Source organism: Epargyreus clarus, unplaced genomic scaffold (assembly GCF_041222505.1).
Source record: "Epargyreus clarus isolate Ecla_fem2 unplaced genomic scaffold, WU_Ecla_fem_2.2 ptg000008l, whole genome shotgun sequence".
In the NCBI taxonomy this organism is placed as follows: domain Eukaryota; kingdom Metazoa; phylum Arthropoda; class Insecta; order Lepidoptera; family Hesperiidae; genus Epargyreus; species Epargyreus clarus.
Window position 1 is genome coordinate 11,984,020 of NW_027332216.1, and position 10,539 is coordinate 11,994,558.

Sequence of the window (10,539 nt, forward strand, 5' to 3'; positions counted from 1 at the left end):
AGCTTTATGTTTGAAATTTATACTTGGCTGAGAGTTCTTAAGAAAAATAGTTCTTACAGGTGAGCCATGCTCAGCATAAGGCTAATAAAGGGTTAAAGACGAACGTATTTGTATCTTCACGTCACTTCAATAACACGACTGCGCGCATATGGTCCGACCTGTCAAAATTTTGTACATATGTTCATATGATTTTGTCTTCGACACGACGCTTCCGATTTCTATAAATATAAATGGGGCTTCAAATGAGCGCGCTTACCTCTTTCTTAAATGTGAATACTCGTACATTTCCTTTAAAGCTAATTTAAGCCAACTCACTCACCTCTTAACAAACAGCTAACCAATCCATCGATTTAATTCTACGTTCAGACGTTGTCATCGCCCCGCATTGTAAAACGGGATAAAAGCGGCCCATTTAACAGTCTTCCCGCGGCGCAGCTAGGTTAAACCTCATTTAGTTCGTGTCAACGTAAAATACGGTAATGTCTCACGATTTCGCTGAAAATTTAGGGGTGAGGGGAAATAAATTCCAACAAGGAACATCGAAAACCGCGTCATTAAGGATTAATAACTCAAGGAGTGCGCTGCGTTCCGTTAATAAATTAACATGCGAAATGAACGCGAGTTGGCAACTATTTGCCGGTACTAAAATGTTTGTGAAAGAACTTTTGGTTGTGGTAGAACTCTGGAGGTACCACCGCCGCATCTATTTCTGCCTTATATCAGCGGTGTAAAGAGCTGCTGTGTTTTGATAATGGGGACACTTATAAGAGGCGTTTCGATTTAATCCACAGAGATAGAAACGCAATTATGATTGACCTTAAGTTAAATATCAATACAACCTGCGACTTATCGGCTACTTTATATTAGGTGGACTGCATAACTCCTTAGCTACTGTTAAAATAAACAGTTTCCAAAAAACGTATTAAAAAGCAAGTGATTTTTTAACCGATAGAATTATGTGATCTGAAGCTGAAGTAACTTCACATAGCGTAGCCCTATTTAGCATATGTTGGCATTTCATTTTAAGCTTTTTGAAAATATTTGTGTAATGGTACTTTTTCCTCATAAAGAAAGTTAGGAGTAGTGGTATATTATCGACGTTCAAAAGGAATTACAAATCCACTTTGAATAAAATATTTTCAGTTTTATATACTTCTTTGCTAGAATTTGCAAATAAAACACGCAAAATGAACTATTCTACGCCATAACAAAAATCTTAGTGATCCTGTAGGTAAAGCTTTCAATTCAATTTCTAAAGGCCACGATTACATTAGTCTCCGAGGGCGCTGGTTACTTAAATCTAAAATCTGTTTCAACTTACCCTCACTTTTTCTCGGTAACGAGATATCCTTTTAGAGACGCCCCAGATTCTCCACAGATTCGGTTGCAATATGAAGGTCTGAAACAGTTTGCAAAGTAATAGAAATGACGAGTTCTGCTTATGAAATAAAAACGGTTGCTTTTTAGTAGTTTCTATGTACACACGTTTGAAGTTAAAGTTTCATTTTTTTAAACCTTTTACGGGATTTATATTTAAATCTGTTATACCGACTCGTATGGTTTTGCTTACTAGCTTTGGACTATGTAGTGGTCAACAAATAATGTTTTAATATAATAAATTTATAAGGTTGAATAATAGAGTCTGCAGTTGAGCACATAAAGCGATCCAATGTAAGTAGTCTTCAAGTAGTGACTCATTGATTTTATTTGTATTTGATGCCAGGTAATCTCCAAACTCCTATGAAACTTAAAATCGTAGTTTCATAGGAGTTCGGAGATTACCTAATTAGAGAATTATTATAAAAACAAAAAACATAACTTGAAAAAGCCTATGTCCTCCCACAATACAAATCCAACGACACCTCATAATGTTAAAATCGTTGAAGACATTTAGGCTACAGTACGTGCCAAATAATGAGAGATAGGTTAAGAGACATATGGACGGAAGACAATGTTTTAGGAATAAAGTAAACATTGTCCGAAACAAATACAAAAAGAAAAACAAAAAAGAACAAAACAAGGTAAATATTTGCACCTATATATTTTAGATATACATACGCTCAAAAAAGATTATCCTCCGCCGTCGGGTAAAAAATAAAAAAAAAACAGCTCAAAAAACAAAACAGAGTAAAATTTTGCACCTACAATGCACACAGACGAGCGGCGCCGCAAATCTCATGCATTACTTCGATTACATTTCGTATTCGATCCGATGTGTTGATGTCCTCCGAAAAGCCTTCATGCGAATGTGACAGCCTTGTTGAATTACACGAGCCCGTGCTAATGAGATTGGCGAACTATCTTTATGATCACGTTTCATCAATGTTAAGTATTTATGTGTTTGTTGTTATATCGGTCCCTTTTGTGGCGATGTTGTGTATTTATTTTGTTATTTAATGGTTTAGATGTTGATTTATTTACTTTTCCTTATCTACTGGTTTCTTTTGTCATGAATGAACATAGACATACATTCGATCGAAAATATAATACCTACTCCGCCATTAGGTAAAATAAACAATATAGAACAAAAAGCAGAAAAGAGTAAAATTTTGCACTTACAATGCACCCAGTCGGGCGGCGCCGTAAATCTGTGCATTACTTCGATGACATTTCGTATTCGATCCGATATATTGATGTCCTCCGAAAAGCCTTCATGCGAATGTGACAGCCTTGTTGAATTACACGAGCCCGTGCTAATGAGATTGGCGAGCTATCTTTATGATCACGTTTCATCAATGTTAAATATTTATGTGCTTGTTGTCCGCCACCGGTCTCTTTTATCTTGAAATTGTCTTGTTATTGTGTACATATTTTGTTATTTATTGGTTTTAATGTTGATTTATTTACTTTTCCTTATCTACTGGTTTCTTTTGTCATGAATGAACATAGACATACATTCGATCGAAAACATAATACCTACTCCGTCATCAGGTAAAATAAACTAAATAGAACTAAAAATAAAAAAGAGTAAAATTTTGCACTAACAATGCACACAGTCGGGCAGCGCCGCAAATCTGTGCATTACTTCGATTACATTTCGTATTCGAACCGATGTATTGATGTCCTCCGAAAAGCCTTCATGCGAATGTGACAGCCTTGTTGAATTACACGAGCCCGTGCTAATGAGATTGGCGAGCTATCTTTATGATCACGTTTCATCAATGTTAAGTATTTATGTGCTTGTTGTAAAAGCCGCCGGTCCCTTTTGTCATGATATTGTGTATTTATTTCGTTACGAGTATTTATTGGTGTAGATGTTGATTTACTTACTTTTTTCCATTAGTGTATTTTGTCAATAATGAGCAAAGACATACATATAATCGAAAAGCATTATACCTACTCAGCCAATCGGTAAAATAAATAAAATAGAACAAAAAGCAAAAAAGTGTAAAATTTTGCACAACAATGCACACAGTCTTTATTTCGTTATTTATTTGTTTGGATGTTGATTTATTTCCTTTTTTTATCTATTTTTTTTGTCACGAATGAACATAGACATACATTCCCTCGAAAAACATTTTATTTATTTATTTATTTATAACATAACATAACATGTAATTTACAGGCTTAACCTAAAACATTACATGTGCTCAAGAATACTTTACATACATTCATAAATCTTGTAAGGTTGTCATGAAATATGTCAACATCAGGCATCTGTAAAAGCAGGCGCAGCGCAGTGTGGTGCAGCTGCTGTGCGGCGCGTGCGCAACAAACGTTCTGCCAACAGACAGCCAGGCCTTTATAATTTTATTTATCATTATCTTTCGCCATCAGGTAAAAAAAACATAGAACAAAAACATACTACTTTTTGCACCACCAATGCATATAGTCGAGCGGCGTGCATCGTGCATGCATCTCGTGCAAATCTCGTTAATTATTTCAATTACATTTCGTAAAAACATATAAATTTATATTTAAATTTACACGAAACACAAAGCGTTATTTATGCGTGACGTAACTGACTAAAAGTTAAACCCCCGTATTTAGTTAAAAGCTTGATAAATAAACAAAGTGTCACGTTGTAACGTGACGTACAATAGATAGAATCCATCAATGTTTTTAGATCTATTTTAGTTACGATATACATTTCAATAACGTTAAATATAGACGAAAATAGGTTACACATTGATCATGATTTGTTTTATTTTATAATATAGGAGTAACAGACGAGCATGCAGTCCACCTGGTGGTAAATGACTACTGCCGCCCATGGGCATCTGTAATCAACCCCAGATAGGATTAGATATTCCTACCTGAGGTCGGCCAAAGATGCGCCGCTACCCATGAGGACTAAGCTGGGACGCCTCGGAAAAGTATGTCTCCCTTCAAACCAGAAGACAACTGCGCTTAACTCTGCTGTTATGAGGCAGAAACAGGTGTGGCGGTGGTGCCGCCGGAGTCGAACCACAAAGGGTTCTACCACCTTCAAATTCTATTCATTAATTCTATTCTTTTTTCATTTTTTTTATTATTCAATTTGAAAATATTCAGTCTTTACAATAGACATTGCAATATTTCTGGAATATTATTATCTGTAAAGAAAGTGTGATAAACATGTACGAGTATTATTGTAAATATTGATTATTATGGAATAATATATTGTATTTTTAGAATCCCTTCTGAGCACTTTAACATTAATTATTACTACCGGAAGTTAGTCCTTTTTTTTTGTTATCGAGGGGGAAACCTTCAAAAGGTACCCGACAACGTGGGAGCGATGCCGTGTTATGTGGGATTTTTACCGCACTAAATACCGCATAAATAGTGTCTTTAAACAACAAAATACTTTCGTATTTGAAGAATAACACCAACAAGAAACAAGGTAAGATGGGTATCATTATAAGGGCAAGAAGCTACAGTACAAGAGATTTGTGAAGCTGCAAGCGGAGATTACATAACGAACGGCTTATGCAGTAGGAATAAACAAGTTGTTTGTCCGCCATTAGCTCGCTACGGTATTGTGGAGAAAGAAAAATATGTACATTTATAAAAATATTTTGTTTCTGAACCATCTGTAATGTTGATGATTTCTAGCAATTGTTAGTCAATTGCTAGAAATAGATCTTCCTAAAGAAAAGAAGTTTTGTCATAAATTTTACATGGTTTTGGTGAACGCTATAGATGAAATTTTAGGTTTCTAAAACTAAAAGGCATACCACTTAGAGTTTTTCATATTCTTCTCGGAAAATGTCCAGTTTTCGGTTTGATACCCATATGATATTGGTGTTTAAAAATAAAGGATTTTAGACATTGAAATAAAATTACAAATCATATGCAAGAATAAAAATCACTTTTTCTGTAGATCCATAGAGCCTATTTTATTTGAATGAATATAGACCAAATTGCAACTGGAAATATCGACAACTCAACATCAAACGGATTGCACGCATTAATTCTATCATGTTAACTATCTATGAGCTAATGGGTAAATGATCGTTAAAATACTCTTGAAAAATATGCTATATTTGAGTCCGGATTATAATAAGCAAGGATTTGAATAACGAACAGCTTATGCAGTGCAGCGGACCAATTATTTTACATTCGAGTTATTATTCCGACGTAGTACCCCAGTTGAAGAGATCCGTGCCCAACAGTGGTACTTTGAAAGGAAGTACAGCCGTATACAACCATAAATCCACTATGAATTTGTTACAAAAAACTAAGAGAAAATACTTAAGTATCTTCACGTGTAAGAAGTTTCACTTCTTCGTAGTAATAGTAGAATATTTTTGTGTGCATTAAAAGAAAATTTAACTAACCAAACGACCTTATAATTATGTTACATCAGCGAGCAACTTCGATCCATGTTAAAAATGCACGCTTGCCAATAAAAGATAGATTCAATAATATTTTAATAGAACATAATCAGAATTTATATAACTTCCTGGGAACAACGCAGCTATTCTTGAATACACCTATTTCTAGTGAAAATGTTTTACTATTTCTATAATCCAATAGTTACAATTTGATTACAGCCGATACGCCTGTTGGAAATCTAATAATCTGACACTTCGATAGTTCGCAGAAGTTAGATATAGCCTTAAGGGCTGTCTTCTGTCATTGACATGAACTTTGTTATATTAGGAATGGTAGACTATTGTTGCTTACAAGATTTGTTTATATTTAAATGGCAAAGGAACGTAACGGTCACTGACCACTCCAATTTTATATAGAACAGGGTGTTTTTCTGAAGCCGATCGCAGATGTCGCTCCTAAATAAATATTTTTTTTTATAATATAGGAGTAGCAAATGTGCACCTGATAGAAAGTGGCTACTACCGCCCATGGACGTCTGTAATCGATCCCAGTTACGATAAGATTCCTACCTGAGGCCGGCCAGGGATGTACACCTGAGGACTAAGCTGGAATGCCTCGGAAAAGCATGTCTCCCTTACTACACAATTCAAACTGGGCCACGGCAGCGCTTAATATTGCAGGTATTAAGCAGGAATAGGTGTGGCGGGAATTTTGGATAACCAAAAGGATTCTATCTTATTTCACTTAGTAGATTATAGAAAGTTTCAATAGCCGTAGAAGTGATTTTTATATCATAATTTTAGAATAAGTAGAATGAATGTATTTTTATTTAATCATTTTTATAACTCAAAATATGCACAAAATAAATGCCTAAAATGAAATAACTGCCTTCGAATCGTGGCTAATATAAAAGTTTCCAATCTATATTTTTTCAATTATCAAAATATGGACCGTCAGCGCCATTCATACAAAAAAATGAAAACCCTCTTCAATTTTAACGTAAAAATACAGCATTACAAAAATACCAAACTATTTTTTCATAACTGTTTTCGAAACGTTTATTAAATTATCTATCTATTATCGATTGCCCCAGGGCGTATAGTTGAATGACCCGTGCCCAATAGTGGGCAAAAACAGTGTTTAAAAAGCCCACTGTGTGGCTCCACCGTCCCACATTTACTGCCCTTATATGCAGTACTAAATGTTGCTAATCTACTTTGAATAAAATATTTTAAATTATGTTTTTATTAGGAATATTTAAGAAAAGCGGAAAGATATACAAAGTAAATGCTATCAGAAATCAATCGAAATCAAATTCAAAACCGATGAAGGTAAGAACGTCCATTACGTAAATGAAGCTTAGCTGTGAATGTAAAGTAGCAAAAAGACGGTTAATAGATAATCCATGCAGATGACGACATGTAGTCGGACTACAATGTTCCGCCTAATGGCTAAGGGTGCATTTATATACACTCCGATATTTGCTGTTAACTCTTGTTATTATCTTTATATATATATATTTCTTATGTGCGTGTGTATGTCACTGAACTCCTCCTAAACGACTGGACTGATTTTGATGAAATTTGTTGTGTGTGTTCAAGAGGACTTGAGAATGGTTTAGATTCACAATTTAGTCCGTGGGAAATGGTTTTTTAATTAATTTTTAATTCGTAACTAGTTATAGAGTCGGAAACTATGCATTTGATCAATTGATGATCTTTAGCAAAGTTGTTGTCCAAGAGCCCACGAGGGTTTGGGAGTTGGTAAGACCAATTTTCGACAGATGGCACCACTGTCATTCCAATGCAGGTACAAATTTTCCGTTTTACGTATGTCATATTATTGCTTTAAAATGCGGGCGAAGCCGCGGGCACCACTAGTCTTTCTATAATAATCGTTTAAACAACGATATTCGTTTTGTAGAGACACCGATTAGTAGCTATACTAAGATATATGGTGTCGTACTAAAGTTACTTAAGATTCCAGGTACCGATCATAATAATCATAATCATTTAATAAGGTAGTTTAGTGTCAAAGAGATAATTATATGTGTGTGTGTGTGTATGAGAATGTTATGATATGTACTCACATAAAGAGTCAATCTTCGAATAGTTCCAGAGACGTGAAGTGTCGGATACAAAAGGCGCGATACGCGCGTATGGTATGTGCAAACCTTTACACATTTTAGAGAACATCCTTTAACATTTTAGAGTCTTAACAACCTTTTTGACAACCCGCGTAGTGAAGGGGTTACCATAGCAGTCTGACGCGCATAGGGTCCCGGGTTCGATCCCCGGCCAGACAGAATAATAATAATATATATAGAACAAGAATAATAGATAAATTATGAATTTAGATTTCTGTTTCTGTATCAAAAATATTAAATATCATCTATGGGACACCCTATGATTAATATGAACATAAACATAATAATTAATGAATTTCTGATTCACTTGTTTAATATAAATATAACGTTAATTACGACCGGCTGATTACGAGTAGTCCCTTGTTAATAAAACTATACGTAGCTATGTATCTCACTAAATTAACTCTGATACGCCCTATAATTTATTCAGCGGTATAAGGCCTTGATCAGATTCACGATTAACTGTCGTAAATTATAATTAAAATTGGCTGTCTATTTACATTAGTATATGGTTAACTAGGAGTTAACAAAATCTAAAAGATTCGTTCTCCGTTTAAGCAGACGTTTAAATGTAATTTCTGTTCCAGGTTTAGATGGTTTCTTAGCTTTTGATGTCCCATAGCGCTGGCACGATCGAGACTGGGGAAAAGGTTAAAGCATACTACACCGTTCTGTAAAAAGTACTGATTACCAATTCTTGTATGTATGTATGTACATCTCATGCTTTGGCATGGCCTAGAAATAAAGGGGCTTAACGAATTTCAACATAATTATGAGGTGTCATTAGATTGGTCCAAAATGTGGGTGTAACTTAAACCAGATAACTTCCGTTTTCAGTATAGTATGTAAAAAAGGTCTACTTTTCGTCTTAAATTATAATTACTAGTTTAATATAATGTTAAAAAATCCATGAAACTAAGCTGTATAGATTTAAAAACCGACTAGTCGCTGGTTAGGTTATGTCCTAAAAGCAGATTAACATCGGCCGCAGAGTTTTGTTAATTTTATTTTAGTACACCGCAGACATTGCTTAATAATAATTGTCTGTTCTTGCTTGACATTCAAACTTTCAAGATCAAATCGCTAAAATACACTTGAAAAGGTTTAACGTTTTTGCTCAAGAATATATAGATTCTTAGAAGATCCCTTTACGTTATTTAATTTAAGAAAACATGTAGAAAATGTTTATTATATCTACATATTTCATGCAAATCACGCAACCCACCTGATCATTTTAACTTCTGCCGCCATCGTCATGTGTTATCAATCTCAGATAAGATAAGAGCGATACCTGAGGTCGGGCACAGGTGCATTGTTATATTTGAGGACTAAGTTGGAACACCTTTACCAGGCCGAAACACAGCAACGCTTCACACAACAACTATTACGCAGAAGAAGGTGCGACGGACAAGATGTGTGGAATGGTCCATTATGGTAAAAAGGCTAAGAATATGAGGACACAGCAACATACACTACAGGACAGTTGGACGTGTGTCGATTTCACTACTCCCAAATTATAAAATTGCCATAGTTCTTACAAAAAATATGAGCAATTTTGTGAGCGTTTTAAAATAATAAAAACAGAATTCCTTTTATTATCAGTAAGTCACTGATAGATACAACAAAGACAACAAAGGCGAACGCACAAGGCTCTGTGAATGCAGTTTTTCTCATAAACTATGAAAAGTATTTTGCTCCAAGACTCTTTCTCGCTATTCCTTTGACAGAAACGCTTCTACAAGCATGAAGCTAATCTGCGCATATTTTACCATAATAACGCTTAGTCTTCAAAATCCCTTTTAACGAATATTTTTTATTACAATCTCCGCGTCCGAGCTTTAAATTTTTTATTATAAATCCTCAATTCTTAAATTTAATTTATAATACGTTGAATGAAATATTACAGCGTACATAGCGGGCAAAGCATAGATCGAGATATAATTAATTTAGTTATAGTTGATTGATTAAAAGAGGAATTGTTGGGAATTGGGTGGATTAGGATATCAAAATATTTAAACAATTTACAAAAAACAGAGGTTCACACGTAGAATTTAAAAATAAAACAAACAAACAACCGCTTTCTACACTCACAGCCCCACACTAGGATTCCCTGTGTCGTGGGTGCCATGGACACACACATAGACAATTACACAAACACCCAGACCCAGAAACAGAAATCTAAATTCATCATTTAGATATCCGTCTGGCCGGGGATCGAACCCGGGACCCTCTGCGTGTCAGACCGGTATGGTGACCGCTCCGCCACGCGGGTCGTCAAAACAAGTATAGTTGGACCGGAAACCGTCACGCCTATTCCTAAAGTAAAGCAGTTATTGCGTTTTGGTGAAGGGTTGTGGATGCTAACTGACTTACGTATAAAGTGACCTACTTAGTTAATATCATATCATAGAAATACCTGTTCTCTATGGAGTCGGCTACAAATGTCCACTACTCGCCATCGGATGGACTGAAAGCTCGTAATTGCTAAGCTTCAATTTTATAAATAAGATAATTTTAGAATTCGGTAAGTAGCCTTTGTAATCCCCTTAAAGGGATTTTGTAGCGATCACGACGTGGAAGTAAATTCTGCGGTGAACGCATACAGGCATGCAAACAGCAAATAAAATACCCAA